At 42.9% G+C, this 19,175-nt stretch overlaps 1 long non-coding RNA gene and 1 pseudogene across 2 annotated transcripts; one reads left to right on the top strand and one right to left on the bottom strand.

Moving 5' to 3' along the window:
• Window positions 1-5,136: 5,136 nt before the first annotated feature.
• Window positions 5,137-19,175, bottom strand: part of LOC133504256 (homeobox protein MOX-2-like) — a 30,383-nt pseudogene continuing 16,344 nt past the window's right edge.
• Window positions 10,157-18,005, top strand: LOC133503650 (uncharacterized). Of its 2 annotated transcripts, XR_009795788.1 has the most exons (4): window positions 10,157-11,194; window positions 13,933-14,038; window positions 15,782-15,854; window positions 17,851-18,005. It is a non-coding gene; the product is annotated as an uncharacterized LOC133503650 (long non-coding RNA). The 2 variants fall into 2 exon arrangements; XR_009795787.1 differs by having other exon boundaries at window positions 10,157-14,038.

Below are 19,175 nucleotides of genomic sequence, written 5' to 3'. Positions count from 1 at the left end.
TCTTTTTAAGTGGGCAGCAATATTGAGCCATGGCAAGTCTCAGGTCTCAACAGGGGGAATGGTTGCCCTGGTACAAAGGCATTACATGACCCATGGATTTAACTTGTATGCAAACATTTCTTTGTCGGGCTTGTTTGACCTGTGCACGACATAATCCACAAGGGGGTGTGCATCCAAAACGTGGTCAGTTTCCTCAGGCTACATATCTATTTCAGAAAATACACATGGATTTCATTGAACTAAACAAAACTAAGGGAAAACTATAGCTTAGTCATCATCAATGCGCTTTCAAAATGGGTAGAAATATTCACAGGTCAACAACCTGATGGACTAACTGTAGCTGAAACATTGTGCATAGACATCATACCAATGGAACACACTTTGTAAACAAAATGGTTGACAAAATGGACCCATCATTGAGTGGGAATCGATCCCAAGCTGCCTTCACTCAAAATGTGCCTCTGAGGAAAACCCGAACTACAACGTGGCCCGCAAGAGAAATGACTTTGACAAGAAAAAAAAGTAACAGGTTACTGTGCTTTGATAACTTTATTATTGCCATTTGTCTATTCATCCTATGTCTTTTTATGAATTAACATCTACTGTACGTGCAGTTTTAACCAAACAGTGGCATAAACCAAGGAAGAGCTGAATGACATGGACAAAATAGCGGAAAGAAACACATGGATACACTTTACACACTGTAAAAGGTCATCTCAGTTGAGTCACCCAAACGGAAAGTTGAGCAAAGTCCAGCAAACGGTGGGTGCAGATTTATAGTATCTGAAAACACCTGAAGGCTGGCGAAAATTTAAAAGACAAAAGATTTAGAGCTTTTTAGAGATTTAATGGATTCATTTAGGGGTGACTTGGTCGACATCACTTCAAAAAAGCTAAATAATATAGCATGTGAAGACTACTTTACTTTTATTGTACTTTCATTATTTGCTTATTTGGTGAACAACTACAGGACCTCTGTAATTGCAAACAAAGGCTCCTGTACCAAATCTTAACATTGGTTTCTCAGGTGTTCACATACTTATTTGCAGCTGTATCACACAAATAAATCATTAAAAATAAACATACATTGTGATTTCTGGATTTTTCTTTCTAGATTATCTCTCTCACAGTGGACATGCACCCCTCCATGATTTCTAAGTGGGAGACCGTGCAATGTAGCAGGGTGTTCAAATACTTATTTTCTTCACTGTAGTACATTCTATATTAGACATTTGGCACTCACTATTAACTTTTATTTGGCAGAGCAGTACCAGAGTTAAAACATTACTGCCAAAGTCAACTCATTGTATCACTGTAACTACCTGCTGGAACCACTACGCATCACAGAACAACCTGGTGGAACCACTCGATATTACAGGACAAGGTCAAATGAATGCAGTCATGATTTCAATATAGTCAAGGTCAGGGGTGCCCAAGCTTTTTTACCCCAATATCTACTTCACAAGCATCCAGCCTCTCGCGATCGACAGGGGCACATTATTTTTTCTTTTAGAATGACCAAGTCACAAAGATCTATCCACTACAAAAATGGAAAGCATATTTATTTTAAAGTATATTGAGAATTCTTTATGTGTAAATGGATGTTTGTGTGCCTTTCATAACCACATGAGTCAATATTACACAACATAATTAACTTTAAACATTTTTGTAACAATCTGAGTTCACGTTGATGATCACTAAACACCATACGAATGAAAATGCACATCTGGGCTGCTTCACTCACGTCAGTGGATTCGTCCAACTGCAATGAGAAACACACAATCTCCGATGTCCTTCCTCACATCAGCCTTGGCTTCACAGCCCCGTGCAACTGTACTCCTTTACAGCTGCATTGATTTTATTGAAAATAATATTTCTGCATTATTTTTAAAAGATCGGAACAACGAGTCAGCTATGCCTCTTTTATGTGTGATGTGGCGAACCCGGAAATGATGGTGGTGGCTTTCGCTGTTGAACTATATTGTGTGAAAAGTGATTGCTGTGCGACCAGTTGGGATTTTAGTTCCTTCATTCACAGCTTGCTTTTCGGCGGAATGTTGGTGTCGTATTTTGGCCACCACTGAGGTTTTGATATGAAGCCAGTATGGCTCTGAGATCTACAGACTCAAGTCAGCTGGTGGAACAGTTCAAAGCAAATATCATGAAGCAGCATTTAGCTGTTTTGCTACACTCAAATGGAATAAATTACCAACAGAAGTAAAGCCATACCCAAGTTTAAGTGTTTTAAACAGTATTCTAGTTCCCATGCTTATGATTGTGTATTTTGGAGTATTTTCCATAAATAAGATGTATGGCATTGTATTGTTTTGGTCATTTTAGTTAGCTGTCTTTTATTTTTCTGTCATTAGTTTTTGAATTCTTTTCGTCCATCGTTTGTAAATGCTGTTAATGAAGGAAAGCACACTGAGTTGCCTTTAGTCGTAAAGTTGCCTTGCCTTGTCTTGTCAAGGAATGTACATTGTTGCTGTGTCCATTGTAGCGGATTGTAACGTACAATGGGTTTTTTTTTTTCCATCAATGTAGGGTATCTGAAGTCACTCTTGTCATACACAAAACTCATGGCACAGTGCCATCCAAGGTGCAAACCCAGATTATCACCATTTCAGTAGTTGAGAGTCAGGTGTGCTAACTGGCAGGCTAAGAGCCCAGGCTGCATACCCATCGGCTGTCGCTACTCATAAGGCTCTTCAGGACAGAGGTTTAAAGACCTTGCACAGCGAGTTGCCATCTCTTACACATTCTCATTGCACAGACTCTGTCGAGAGAACTCATCGTAGAAGTGACCACCATAACAGTAATAGTCACCTCTTTAGCACATCATCCCTGTTAACCACCCTCCAGCGCCCAGTCAAATGTGACAGTTGGATTAAGCATGAACTACAAGGTGGACTAGAAAATTAATGAAAAACAACTGCCATTATGCTATTGCCTCAGTTGCTACATTATATATGCTGTATATAAAATATATAAAAATGATAGCAAAGCAAATTTATTTATATAGTGCATTACATAAAAAACATAACTCAATGTGCTTTAAATGATTGTAAGAATTGAAAAACAATGAAAAACAGATTATAAATATTTGAAACAAAATGAAAAAAAAAACAAAAGTTCGTTTAAAACAGTGTAATGTGCAACAGGTATCATTTAAAAGTGTAAATGCTCCAAAAAAAACATCAGAAAAAAAGAAGTTTTTAACCTGGACTTAAAAACATTCACATTTGGTGCTCTCATCACTTCTGTTGGCAAGTTATTCAATTTGTGTGCCGTATGAAAGCTAAATGCGTCTTAACCAGGTTTGCTTTGTATTCTGTGCACCACAATTAGTCTTTTCACCTCAGAGCCACTGAGTTTATATTCCGTTAGCATTTCATTCATGTATTCAGAACCTAAACTATTTAGTTATTTATAGAGCGCTAGCAGAACTTTAAAATCTATTATCATTGAAAGACTTTGGAATTGGAGTGATATGTTCTGACCTAGGCGGCACGGTGACACAGCTGGTTAGAGCGCTGGCCTCACAGTTCTGGAGACCAGAGTTTAAATCCTGGACCCGTCTGTGTGGAGTTTGTATGTTCTCCCCGCGCCTGTGTGGTTTTCTCCGAGCACTCCGGGTTCCTCCCACATTGCAAAAACATGCATTAATTAGAGACTCTAAAATTGCCCTTAAGTGTGATTATGAGTGCAACTGTTGTCTCTATGTGCCCCGCAATTGGCAGGCAGCCAGTTCTGGTGTACCAAGCCACCTGCCTGATGATAGCTGGCAGAGGCTCCACCACTCCTGCAACCCTTGTGACTGATAACTGGCTCAGAAAATAGACGGATAGATGTTCTGACCTCTTTATTCCGCTCAAACCTGAGCTGCATCGTTTTTCATGAATTGAGAAATTGAGAAATTGAAGAGTCCAGTCAGAAGACCATTACAATATTCAAGTCTACTTGAGAGAAAAGCATGGATGAGAAAGATGATACCATGAATGATAATGACAATAATAATAATAATAAATAATGATAATAACAATGATACCCAAAAACATGTATTAATACATCCATCCATTCTCTGAGCCAGTCATCCTCACAAGGGTTGTGCAAGTGCTCGAGCCTATTCCAGCATTCAACGGACAAGAGGCAGGGTACACCCTGAAATGGTTGCCAGCCAATCACAGGGAATAAGGAGAAAGACGACAGTCGTACTCACACTCAGACCTAGGGACAATTGAGAGTGTCCAATTAATGCTGCATGTTTTTGGGATGAGGGAGGAAACCGGAGTGCCAGGAGAAGACCCACGCAGGCACGGGGAGAACATGCAAACTCCACATAGGTGAGGCCAGGATTGAACCCTGGACTTCAGACCCATGAGGCCAACACTTTGCAGCTGCGCCACTGTGGTGCCGCTCATCCGGTTATTTATCTGTTTATCTAACAGTGAGACAACACCTCAACTAAACTGTATCCATCTGAAGACACTGGTAGATATAACTCTCATCTGGATAACTATGATAGTCATAATTAAAGTTCTGAAGAAGTCGACCTCTGGAAAGAAATGCTTTGCTCTGCCCTAGATAACGTGGCAGCCTCCAAGCAGGAGATAGCAAGAACAAAAACATCTAATCATCAGAACTGTTAGAAATGCTGCCTTTTAAAGAAATGATGACCACACATGTATTCAGCAATCTTCCACACATGCACATGCACATGAACAAACATGTACACCTTGTTTCAAACTGTTTTGCTTGTTGTCTCCTTTTTGTAACATCCATATAAATAAGGGGCATCTTAAAAGTAAATAAATAGAGGTGCTGAGGAGAGGATAATCAGAGAGTGCAGTGGTGAATTGTACGAGACAGTTCCTCTCCTCTCTCCTCGCGAGACTTGCACTGGTGTCTTTGCTTCCTTTTTTTGTCCTGTTTAATGAATGTCTGATTGGTGAACCTGACAGTAGCATATACAGACTGAACACGAGGGGTCCAGAGACTGAAGGACCTTGATGGTGTCACAGGGAGCAAATGATCCCTTATGGCGGGTTCAATTTTACGGTAGACATTTTTAAAAGGAATGTCCTATTCTACACTGTATACCATTCAGCAAAACCTTCTCCAGGATGAAATAAAATGTCATAGATTGGGATTTTCTGAGCTCAGGTCACTGGGCTCTCATCATCAGTCATTGTTCTTGGTGAGCTCCCTGAGCATTGTAGTCCCTCAATACCCAAAATCTCTGCTGGAAACAATATCCACTTTCTGACATTCTGTAGTTCTCTTTCAAGTGCTTCTGCCCCATGGTGGCCACACTTAGCACGCTTCCACTTCATCCTCCTGTTCTGGAACCACACCTTCACCTGACGGAATTACAAATAGTCAAGTCTTGTCAATACAGTTTTATTTCCATTGGGTCAAATCACCATGGAGGTTATCTCAAAGCCTTTTACATTGAGGAGGCCTGGGACCATGCTCTTAAAACAATGAATTTAACTTCACATGACCGACTGGTGATTCAGGAAAGGAAAATGTTGCATAGTATATGCAGGGCAACCATCTGCCTTGACCACGTTGGGTTTAAATGAAGGAGGGAAAAAAGGCTATATACAGGTGCATGCACTAAATATTTTTTTACAATGGACAACATTCTATATAATGTACGTAGTTCAGTTGCTCAGAAAGAAAGAAAGAAAGAAAGAAAGAAAGAAAGGTTACTTGGGTATTATATAATGTAGACAGGGATGAGAGCTTGTTCTTGAAAAAGTGTCTACGATGTTATTAAAAGCAACTGAAGTGTACCATCAACTGGACTATTGCGGACTAGTTACACCATTAGCATAACATTTTAGCAGCGCCAGTGTCTGTCTTATGCCAGACCAGGCTGGTGCATTGTTCATCTTTGGCAATGAAGATATCAGCAAATTGGTCCAGCTGCTTCCCTAGCTACCATTTCTGGTCCATCCCCAGGCCTTCAAAGCTCCAGTGGTCCAGGTTATCAACTGCTTGTTTGGTCTCTGTAGAAAGTGGTTGTCAGGGTGCCACAGATGACTAGATCAGTTCTCTGGGTTTATTCTTCCTTCCCTGGTCTTTACCATTAATACTTTTCAGGGTCAAACGGTTGGCCTATCCCAACTGTTGGAGAAACTTGCAGTGGAAGTCCCCTAATTTGTCCTCAACTCTTTCCAGGACTGATTGACACTGAATAGCCCCTCCCACCAGACACCGGTAGCGCTCCCTCAATAACTCCTCCAGTTCAGTCCTTTCCTGCCATGTCCCTTCCTATTCTGTATGCTACTTGGCCCTTCTTCACAGCCTCGAGCACCGCCAACTTTCATCCATCCATCCATCAGTTTTCTGGGCCGCTTATGGTCACAAGGGGTATGGGAGTGTTGGAGCCAATCCCAGCTTTCATTGTGCAGAAGGCAGGGTAAACCATGAACTGGTTGCCAGACAATCGCAGTGCACATAGAGACAGACAACAGTCACACCTTGGGGCTATTTAGAGTCTCCAATCAATGCATGTTTTTGGGACGTGGGAAAAACTGGAGGTACAGGGAGAACATGCAAACACAACACAAGCCAGGGTAGGGATTTGAACCCTGGCCCTCAGAACTGTGGGACCAACACTCTAACCGGTTCTCCATCTTGCCACCCACTGCCAACTTGCTGTTGCTTATTTTTTCATTAGGTCTCTCTTTTCTCTCTGTCTGTTCCCTCCCAAACTTCATTCTGTTGAATTCGATTTTCAGAAAATATCCACCTTAATATATCAATATAGTATAATAGTATATCAAATGCTCCTATTACATAGCAACGTTGTCCTGGCATGATAACAAGGCATACAGATACACAATACTGCATGACTATGCTGCTGGACAGAGCAGGTTTAAAAGAATACCTATGTACTATTTGTATACAGTATGTATATAAATGAAAAAAAATGGAAAAAGCAGACAACAACACTCAATTCCAAGGCAAGTTTGTGAATGGGACATTTAGTAAGATTTAGTCTTATACTTGATGAAATTTGAACCACTAAAATACAAATGGCCCTCATGTTCCCAAACAGGGTCAATAAAAAGTCAAGGGATTTGCATTTACATTCACTGACTTACATCAGAATTATGCATTATTTTAATAGATTTCCACATTCCTGTGTTTTTAATGCCTCAGAACTGATAAACAGGTACCGTACTTGTCGTTCCGTGAGGTCGAGGTTGACTGCTATTTCATAGCGTCTCAGTCTGGTCAAATAGTTGTGGTGAGCAAACTCATACTCCAATTCCCGAATCTGTTCTTTTGAGAAGGCTGTGCGTTCCTTTCTGTGCTTGTTGATCATGTCTGACTTATAGCCCCCGTCTTGGGACTCTGAAATGAAAAGCAGAACATTTTCCAGTCAGTCTACCAAAGAGTGGGGGAGGACAGAAAAAAAGGAGGTGCAGTTATAATAACAAAACACAGGATTTGGGATCCATCCTCACTTTTTAGTCTACACAGATTATACACAGACCTAGACACATATATTAGTTATAGCATTATAAAGTTGCTGTGTGTGTTCTTTCATGCAAATGTTGAGAATATAATAGGATATCATTATAGTTGATTTCTACCTACATTTTTCTTCAAAATGATTTAACCTTAATGTCATGATCCTGCCTTCCAGCCCTGGCTGAGCGTGGCACAGCACACCAGCGCTGATTGGGAGGCGCACACATGCGCCTCATCCTGCTTGATTAACCCCAGTATTTATAGGCACCAGGGGACGACTGGTCTTTACCAGATCGTTGCCTCGCATACCTCGTTCCCGCACTTCCGCATTCCTGACGCCAAGCTCCCGCGTGCCGACCAACGCCTGTCTCCCGACCTACCCTGTAAGCCTGCCGTTACTGATCCTGTTGCTTGTTTGGACTGACTCCCTGGTACCTGACGCTGGAACGAATAAAGGCTTATTCCTCACTGCTTGCCTGTCACCTGAGTCGTGCATTTGGGTCCGCCCTCGGGTCTCTTTCTTGACACTTAATTGTAATTAATTATATTTGCAGTTCTTAGTACCAGGGTTCAAATCCCGGCCCCTCCTATGTGAAGTTTGCATGTTCTCCCCGTGCCTGTGTGGGTTTTCTCCGGGCGCTTTGATTTCCTCCCACATCCCAAAAACATCATCAACCAGAGACTCTAAATTGCCCCTAGTTGGGATTGTGAGTGCAACTGTTGTCTGTCTCCATGTGCCCTGTGACTGGCTGGAAAACAGTTCATGGGGTACCCCGCCTCCTGCCCGATGACAGCTGGGATTGGCTCCAGCAATCCCGCAACCCTCATGAACATGAGCGTCTCAGAAAATGAATGGTTGGATGGATGGATGGATGGATGGATGGATGGATGGATGGATGGATGGATGGATGGATGGATGGATGGATGGATGGATGGATGGATGTTTCATTACAGTAGCTGGCAAAGAACTAAAAGAATTCCTGGAGACATTTCATATCACAAATTAATAATAATTCACAAGTTATTGAAAGCAGCCATCTACTGAATTTAAAAAAAAAACATTGCAATAAAGTTGGGATGTTGTGTTAAACAAATACAAACAGATTACAATGATTTGAAAATCATGTTTAACCTCTGTTACACTACAGAGGCATGGTATTAAACATTCAAACTGATTAACTTTATTATTTTTAGCAAAGAATAGTTAACTTTTAATTTTATGGCTGGAACAAAATAGTTGGTACAGGTGACAAAAATGTGAAGAATGCTCATCACACACCTTTTTGGAACATCCCACAGGTGAACATGCAAATTGGAAACAAGTGGGTGCCTTAATTGGGTATAAAAGGGGCTTCCTTGAATTCCAGTCATTCACAAGCAAAGATGGGGTGAGGTTCACCTCTTTGTGAACAAGCGTGTGAGAAAATAGTTGAACAGTCCAAGGACAATGTTCCTCAATGTACAAATGCAATGAATTTAGGGATTCCATCATCTATGGTCCATAATATCATGAAAGGTTTCAGAGAATCTGGAAAAATCACTGCATGAAAGCGGCAAGGACGAAACCCAACAATGAATGCCTGTGACCTTTGATTCCTCAGGTGGCACAGCATCAAAAACCAACATCAATGTGGAAAGGATATCACTGAATGGGCTCAGGAATACTTCAGGAAACCAATGTCACTAAATACAGCTCGGCACTAGAACTGTAATTGCAACTTTAAACTGTTCTATACAAACTAAAAGCTATTTATTAACAACATTCAGAAACACCACCGGCTTCTCTGGGCCGGAGCTCATCTAAGATAGACTCACGCAAAGTGGAAAAGTGATCTGTAGTACGACGAGGCCACATTTCAAATTGTTTTTGGAAATTGTAGACGTCGTTTTTCACCAGGCCAAAGACGAAAATAATTTTTATGGACGCAAAGTTCAAAAGTCAGCATCTGAAGCCACTGGAAGAAAATGCCAAACCACATTCTGCTCATGAAACAACAGCGTGGGTTCATAGTAAAAGAGTGCCAGTCCTAGACTGGCCTGCCTGCAGTAAAGACCGCTCTCCTATTGAAATGTGTGGCGCATTATGAAGCGTAAAGCATAAAGTTGGCTTCCAGTTCCCGAACTGGTGACAACAAATCGAGGAGGCTCCGATCTGCACAACCATTGTATAACTACATCCTTCTGAATATAGACCGAATATTGTGAGTATTCAACGTGGGACGCCCCTGGTGACGACTTCATTGGACTAAAATCAACATCTGGATAATCTTAGTACCCAAATTGGAGCCATATTCGTTCGCATTGAAGCTGCGCGCCCGAGCCTAGCCTAGCTGGGGAACATTGAGTAACGTATTGAATACTATTTTACCTTTATTGCACTTTCATTATTTGCTTAAATTTGACCTTATACATTTAATCAACAGAAAAAGTGTTGCCCATTTGCTAATCAGACAAGGATGTTTTTCGAAGCACAATGGCTGTCCTTGATCTTTGTACGCAGAAAACCGGCTGGTGGCATCCTCCCCTCCCAGGTGTTGCCATGGAGACGAACGACACCAGATAAGGAGCGGAAAGTTACAATCCTGGCCCAGGACCAGACTGCGAGGGGGGCAGCCACTTTTCCAATGGACCCATACATATAAAAACCTTGTGTTACCGGACAGAACTTGTCTTCTTCTTTGGCTATCCTGCCAGAAGACACACGTCTCGTGTTTGGCAGATACCTAGATAAGACCCGGACGTCTGTATTGCACATTCCTTTGTAATAAATCCATTTGCTGTTAACTTTTTCTAATCATTGGTCATATCTTCCTCGACTCGTGAACACGCATAGGGTCCAAACTCGCAAATCCCTACAATTTAGTGACCCCGACCGGAAGTCAAGGGAGGTAGACGAGCGTTGGCCGTCGACAGATGAGATAAAGAGAGACATATGAGAAACATAGGAGTGTTATACGGACAAGTCGAGGGTGCTCGTCTGTACTTCTGACTTCTCCAGGTCGCGAGCAAAACCAAAAGGTGAGCAGAAGCCTGTTTACTGTCGAATTCTGCATATTGAACTGCCTAAATTTGAGAAGTCATTGGTATCAGATTGTTCATGCCTCATGTGAGTTGAGAATAAGAGATAAAGAAATTAAAAGATAAAGAGAATACAACAATAAGAGATAAAGAGAATAAGAGATAAAGAGAGTAAGAGATAAAGAGAAGTTGTATATCCCATTGTAGCTGACGTATATTGTAGACGTACAATTGCACTGTGAGGTTTACCTGTTACACCTAAGGGGGATGGGATCCCTTAAAAACAAAGGATTTCCCGTTGGTTTGAGCCTGTGATGTCACAAGGTGGCGTACGAAAAAATTGAATAGTATCGGGGAATTTGTTGCACGATAGGAATTTGGTTGGGTTTAGTCGAAGAAGAGCGACCACTAAATTAAATAAATAATCATGACTGGTGAATTTGATTATGAATGTGCTGAATATAATACAACTAAAATGAAATGTGCATTGAAATTGAGTGGCAAATGATGTCTAATGATGACAAAAAGAAACGAGATAAAGAAAGGAAGCACGCATTAAAATAATGGCAAAAGCACAATTTGGGTAAAATTCGCAATTAGGACAAACTGGCAACCGTAAACCCTAACCAGCAAAAATGAGGAAGGAGACACGTCGAACACGCACACATGCACGTGCCCTGAATCACACGTAAGTACACTACGCGCGCACACACACACGCACACATACCACACACACACACAGACACAGAGGAAGCGAGGGCGCTGCAGGGGGGGATTGGTGAAAACGGTCTTGTTGATTTGACGCAAAGTGTCCTCTCGCAGGTGTAAATAACACGACGAGTATTATATTATTATTATTATATATTGTATTATGGCAGCACGGTGGAGCAGCTGGTAAAGCGTTGGCCTCACAGTTCCCGGGTTCAATCCCGGACCTGCCTGTGTGGAGTTTGCATGTTCTCCCTGTGCATGCATGGGTTTCCTCCCACATTCCAAAAATACGTAACATTAGTTGGACCCTCAAGGTTGCTCCGAGGTGTGATTGTGAGTGTGACTGTTGTCTGTCTCTATGTGCCCTGTGATTGGCTGGCAACCTTTTTCAGGGTGTACCCCGCCTCCTGCCCGTTGACAGTTGGGATTGGCTCCAGCACTCTCCACAACCCTCATGAGGATAAGTGGTAAAGAAAATGGATGCACATTATATGATATTATTATATTAAAAACAAGCAAACAAAATGCTACAAGGTTGAAAACTCTTTTTTTCATGCTTTTTATATATCCACTTTTTGATCATATGACTTGCACCGTATCCGTTTTTTTTTAAATTGTGTTTGTCATATTTATTGTTTTCCCCCCTTTTAAATGTTTTATCTCTTTATTTTCAAATGCCTCTAATCGTGTAAAGCACATTGAATTACCGCGTGTATGCAATCCACTTTGCTTTGCTTTGCTTTGCTTTACAATGATGCCTATGACAGAGGCTCCAGCAGGTCCAACGTACAAGCTGTTTGATCTTAAAGATGCTGATTGTCTTGCTCGTTTGTCTTGTATCTCTTCTGGTGGTAATGCATGGCTGTCTAGTTTTGTGGAAACTTTACAGGGATATACACTCTGCATGGGAGACTAGAGACAAGTAGCATCTCGTTCATGCACTAGTATTGAACAACAAGAATTTGAGACAACTGCAGGTATGCTTAACATACCCAATGGAACCATATTGAGAGCACACTTTGAGCGTCTGGCCGCAGGTATCAGAGAGAGGTTCCCCACTCCTGTTTCAGCCCCACCCACTTATTTCCCCTATGTTAAACGACCCACTTGAGCACTTGACTAAGTTAACTAAACTTTGGACTGAATCGACTGGACGTCGCCCTGGACAGTCTGGTTAGGAGAAGGTTATGTTCAGGACTGGGATCGAGGCAGGTCTCCCTGATCCAGTACAGACCACTCTTAAAGCTGACCCTGACCTCCTGCCCGTAGATGAGCCTAGATTTAGACGACACTTAGTGCATCACCTCAAAATTTATTCAAGCCAACAACAGGGTGAGGATAATGAAATTACTAAACTCACAAAACAACTTCTTAAATTACAAGTAGTACAGGCAAGACGTAAAGGTCCAAAACCACACCAGATGTAATTTTTTTGGCAGGCACAATCACCTAGACTGGCAGGTGGGTTCTGGGGTAATAGCCAGCTTGGATACACAGGAAGGCGTGAAGGGAGCAGGGGAGAATGCAACAACATCAACCTGATCAAGGATGCTTTGGTTGTGGTTCTCCCAAAAAAACTGGATTAAAGACTGTTTTACAGCTCCTCCACCTCAAGGTCCAATGCAAGGGCGTTGTGGCTGGTCCAACAACCGAGGGGGGCCAAGCAGAGGCAGAAACGACAGCTTTGGCGGCCCACCCCGGCAGCAGGATGGACACCAGAAGGTTGATCAGTACCACTAGGGGTCTCCGAGAAGCCGGTGGTCCGGCGATGCAGGTGCCATGATCCCCATTTCTGTTGCGGGGCAAAAAGTGAACACTCTCGTTGAGACAGGGGCAACACATTCCTCACTCAACATCTCGCTCCTGTACACTTTATTTTCACAACACAATGTGCAATTGATGGGCTTCTCAGGGACTCAACAGGCCCTTCAATGGACTCAACCCCGACCGACAAACTTGGCTGGACAGACCTTCCAGCATTCGTTTATAATGCCGGCAGCTGACACCGTCTGCCACTCTGGACAATGGCTTATGACACCTGAGAGTGAACCAACACCAACTGTGGACAAGTATTGGGCCCGACTTGAACCAGAAACACCGCTCAAACCTGGTCTCATACATCAATTTCTGTTGTGGAAGCCGTGGTTAAACACTCTTAGGGCTTACCTGCCTTCACTACATCCATACCATTGCACACTATATTACGACCGCAACCACAATCTAGTATACATGGAAAACTTTGCATGCATACAAGGTGATGCTTGGGACATTACATCCACACATATATATGCAGCAAGAGAGTGTGGAGCGACATCCTGCTCTCTTACACCAGACGAATGACATGGTTCAAACTGCAGGAAGAGTCAGTACCCCACATTTCACTCGCACTGTCTCCAGGACACGAGGCCCGGCAGCTCGGACCTATGGTGAAACAACTGACCCAAATGACCGACTGGGAGGACACACCACTCCCTAACATACAGATCTCCAAATCTACAGATGCATATTGCTTCATTGTTCCTGACGCACCTTCAACAATTAATATCACCATATTAGAACACGAGACCCTAACTAGAGAACACGGACGTGATTACTCTGACCATGATGACACCGAGTCAAGGTTAAATGAACTGCCTAAGTTAGTTTGGTCTTCTGGACTCTTTGATGTTGGACATTGTACTAAGACACTAGACATTAACATTAATGTTTTTCCAGGATTTCATGTTTACAGACCTCAATATCCTTGGCCCGCAGCTGCTAACGAGGGGATGGAGGACAGTCTCACTGGAATTCTTGAGTCTTGGAAACAACCACCTCCTCGGTGTGTACACCACTCAGGCCAGTTTAAAACCAGATGGTAACACTTATCGTATGGTGCATGATTTGAGAGCCATTAATGATGGAACAACCACACCATTGTTACCTGTACCAGACCCCCACAGAATGTTGTCTACCATCACACCTGATTTGAAATACTTCACAGCGATTGGTTTGGCAAATGCATTCTTCTGTGTCCCACTCTCACCCGCGTGTAGACACTCGTTTGTATTCAAATAAAGGCCAAAAGGCTTCAATAATTCACCTGGAATTTTTAATCAATGTTTGAAATCATTGCTGCAGGATCTAGAACTGCCACATGGATGTAAACTCCTGATGTATGTTGATGACCTCCTGTTGGCAGCCCCAACAGCAGAGTCGTGTTTGTCAGTAACTAAACTGCTGAACTCTCAGTCCAACCTTTGACTAACGGCAGGGTCCCGTCCACTGATGGTTGCTGTTACCGTAAGCCGAATGCTCTTTGGCTGTGGCGGCTGCCGTAGTGGAGCAGCAGCTCTCACGTGAAATTTTAACTGTTTCCTCTTCCAAACTAACACATGCTCCCTCAGCCCAGGCAGCGGAAGTGCTCACACTCTGTCTCGTACTGGAACTGGCGGTCGGACAATCTGTCACTGTCTATTCTGACTAATCTTACGCTGTCTCGGCTGCTGTGTTGGACCTGTCTGCATGGAAATGGAATTATTTTAAAATAGCCAAAGGTACCCCTATTGCACATTTGATACTGATCAAGCGATTAGACAAAGCCCTGCCCAAACCTTCGGCGCTGGCTATCATCAAGGTCCCTGGGCACTCCGAATCAGCTTCAACCACAGCCCTCGGCAATAATGCTGCCGACTTTTCTGCCAAGCAGGCTGCGGGCTATGTCCCACAGATGCTTGTCCAATGATCTGACAAATCCTCTCCTGGCCTGCCCAAAACTCCATCTCATAGTTAATTGGCTAAAATACAGCACAACGCCTCTCCTGAACAAAAGATATTTTGACCAAAACTCACTCTATGGCTCATATTGGCCCCAGAGCCATGCTAACCAAACTTCGCATGTGGTGGCATCCTAAAATGTCTGACTTGTGTCACGCCCACTGTCGTGACTGTACTATTTGCCAGCTACACAATGTTGGCCCTACACTTAGACCGTTGCCAGGTTCATTTGACCCACCCACCTGGCCCGGTGCTGAACTGGTCATGGATTTCACAGACATGATCACTCCTGTTCAAGGTAAAGGCTACCTTCGTGTTTTTGTTGACACCTTTTTCAGATGGCTTGAAGTCTACGCCATGTCGATAATGAAAGCTTTGGTGAACCATAGGATTCCAACGCACGGTTTCTCCGCTCTCATCCACTCGGACAACGGTACAGATTTCATACCCACAAACCTAGCTACTGTAGAGAAGCGGTTAGGGTTAACTCACAAGTTTGGTTGTGTTTATAATCCCGCCAGTCAAGGTTCAGTTGAACGTACGAATCGCACGTTGAAGGAAAAACTGGCTAAAATATGTACTTCTTCTGGCATGAATTGGGTTCAGGCTCTTCCCCTTACTCTAATGTCTGTGACACAAACTGTGTCTCGCCCAACTGGTTTCTCTCCCTATGTACTTCTTACAGGTCGTCTGATGCCTGGCCCTTCCTCCTCACTCCAACCGCTGGAGGAAGGCTGTGTTTCCCAAGTTTTTCCATAAACTGTTTTAGACTCAACACTATTCTTTTGCTTCTAATTTCCCTTCACAGATCCAGGACACTCTTCCAACACCACCACCTGGACTTCATCTTCCTGAGTGGTCATCCGTCTCCCTTAAACAAGGTGACTGTTCATACCTCCAAAGCCGTCCGCTTGGAGGGAAAAGGAAAAAAGTGGTTTCGTTATTCTATGCTTCGCCCTAAATTAACCATGATTCCTACAGATGGTCCGATTGCTTTTCGGACCAAGAGAGGGAGAGCAGAGAATCTCTGGGATTCTTGTTATTGGTGTTATTGTTGTTCTTGGTTAATTTGATCTGGGAAATCGTTCAAAAATACCCATACCTACACCCACATCGGTGCCAGCTGTTAGCACAACCCACCCAGAAAATATTTATCACAGAGATGAGTGGTATTATAAAGAAAGCCCTATGTGTTGATCAATGGTTTAGGGTTTTGATGGGCGTTAGCGCAGTAAACAATAATTGGTTACTAGTGGCAGAACAAGCGGCTAATAAAACCCCGAGTGACTGTGTTGTATGCATGGGACCTAGACCTTTGTTAGGTGTTGTTTCCTCTTCTCTCAACTCCACCCGTGTTCTCGATCTTGTGAAAAATTATGTGCCGACTAAAAATGAATGCAAAATTTGGGATACTGCCCACCGGTAACACCGGCTCAAAAGAACAAACCTGTGTTTAATCACGTACACCAAAACATCAACTGTATTTTCCTTAAAGGTAATGGTGTCCCAATTGGCAATATCTCTGGTGATCAGTGTGTAGAGACCCAGGAAGCACCTTTCTTCCAACCTGTCAGCTGTGCTGATGTCTGGTGGTGGTGCAGAGGGGACCTCTTCGACCGACTCCCGCGCAACAGTACGGGGATATGTGCATTAGTAACTTTACTTTTGCCTATTTCCATTGTTCCTGTCACCCCAGCTGATCTGGCAGTTGCTCCTGAACACACCAAGGATGCCCTTGGCCTATTACACCGTTCACGTAGGTCCAAACCTACCTGGCTCGGTGCTGACAACCCCACCTACATTGACGCTATTAGCGTCCCCAGTGGTATCCCTGATGAGTATAAACTGGCTGATCAGGTAGTTGCCGATTTTGAAAATATATCTGTAATTTCCACTCTTTTCCCCGTTACTCCTGTCGACCGTATCAATGACATACATTATAATGTGCAACGTTTGGGCAATTTCACCCTTGAAGGACTTGAAGCTGTACATGAGCAACTTAAGGCTACATCTCTGATGGCTTTCCAAAATAGAATCGCATTAGATGCACCATTGGTCGAGAAAGGAGGTGTTTGCCGAATAACACACAACTTGGCGGATGCTTCACTTAGGCCGTAGATGGACTGAGAACCCTTACTAAGAAAATGAAGGAACACTCTGGTGTTGACCCGTCTATGTGGGATAACTGGATGAATGTGTTTGGTAAATGGAAGGGTGTCATTTCATCAATTTTCATCTCTCTGGCTGTCTTCACCTCTATTATTAACCCTCTGTGGATGCTGTTGCAGTACTTGTATTCATTTTCTTTGAACCCGTCTGATTTAGAAGACGACTGGTGCCCCAGTTCATGGGCGCGGTAATTATGCCCTCATTAGACCCCCGCACCGACACACTCCTCAAGATGATTTGAGTGTTGCTATCTCTCCCCTTGAAAGTGATACTAAACTTCCACCGCTTCCTGATTGACATGATGTTGACATGCCCGTGAGTGCATTGCCCTTCCCTTCTGTTCTACTGATACTTTTTGCGTGATAATACCTTTTTAGAAATGTCTTGCTCTTTAGAGTTGTCTAGTACTATCCTACATGTTTCAAGCTTACGGGTGTTCTGAATCATGAGACCATCCACTTTTTAAAAGGTATGTTTGGACGACTAGAGAGGGTTTTATGTTTTCCATATTTCTTGAAGAGTTACTTTTGGGATTTTCATGATTGTTTTTGTGATCTATTTCATAGACCATTTTACTTTTATTGCACTTTCATTATTTGCTTAAATTTGACCTGATACATTTAATCAACAGATAAAGTGTTGCCCATTTGCTAATCAGACAAGGATGTGTTTCGCAGCACGGTGACTGTCCTTGATCTTTGTACGCAGAAAACCACCTGGCGGCATCCTCCACTCCCAGGCGTTGCCATGGAGATGAACGACACCTGATAAGGAGCAGAAAGTTACCATCCCGGCCTAGGACCAGACTGCGAGGGGGGCAGCCACTTTTACCATGGACCCATACATATGAAAACCTTGTGTTACCGGGCAACTCTTGTCTTCTTCTTTGGCTATCCTGCCAGAAGACACATGTCTCATGTGCAGCAGATACCTAGATAAGACCCGGACGTCTGTATTGCACATTCCTTTCTAATAAATAAATTTGCTGTTAACTTTTTCCAATCATTTGTCATGTCTTCCTTGACTCGTGAACACGCGTAGGGTCCAAACTCGCAAATCCCTTCAGTATGTAATCAAATATTTGCTGAGAACGTAAACATCAATAGTGAGTACTTAAACAACCTGCAAAACCTACGTTTCGTATACAATGAGGACCTTGAGTACTTAGTACTTATTTACTTACTTAGACCAATTTAAACTTGCTTATAGGCCAGACCACCTCATCTTAGCTGGCAACAACAAGTAGCGTTTGCGATCAAACCGTGCTGTTGAAGAAACATCGAACGTGTGTAACTTCATAATGTGTACGACCTAAACAAAGGTTACCTAAAGGGGACGTGAGGACTTAAAGGAAATTTAACAAGTCTTATGTTAGTACCCAAATACGAGCCATAACATTCGCCTTGAAGCTGCTTGGCCCAAGTTAGCCTCCCCTACCACGCAAACAACTTTACCTAATCCGTTACATCCACATATCCTTTGAATCGTCATACCCATTATATTTTCCCACAGGTAGTACCTGATTTGTGTACCTTATGTGTTGACTGTGTTTATTTGATAGCTTTTATCTGACTTAAATTTTAACATAGATTAAGTAGTATGTAAATTGTGTTTCTTATGTGCTGACTTTGTTTATTTGATTGCTTGTTTTTGTCTATCTGCGGCCTGAAGGGGTGCGGAATTCCTGTGCGTCCTGTAGGCCGCTCCCAAGCTCGGATAAATGCAGAGGGTTGCAGCAGGAAGGGAATGCAGCATAAAACTGTGCCAAACATATATGAGCGTTTATCAAATGACTTCCATAACGGATAGGTCGTGGCCCAGACTAACTAAACCCTGGCACTGTTAATCTGCAAGGCTTAGGTAGAAATTCAGGTCATGTAGGTCGAAGACAAAAAAGAGGAGGAAAACGACTTAGTCGGCAGAAGAAGAAGAGGCATGCACAGACCATACAACTGTGTGTAAGTACTTTGAATGTTGGGACTATGACAGGAAAAACTCAGGGGTTAATTGACATGATGATAAGGAGAAAGGTT

The sequence above is a fragment of the Syngnathoides biaculeatus genome, chromosome 1 (genome assembly GCF_019802595.1).
Source record: "Syngnathoides biaculeatus isolate LvHL_M chromosome 1, ASM1980259v1, whole genome shotgun sequence".
NCBI classification, from domain to species: domain Eukaryota; kingdom Metazoa; phylum Chordata; class Actinopteri; order Syngnathiformes; family Syngnathidae; genus Syngnathoides; species Syngnathoides biaculeatus.
Note: the sequence above shows the minus strand (reverse complement) of the source record. Positions and strands in the feature narration are given on the sequence as shown.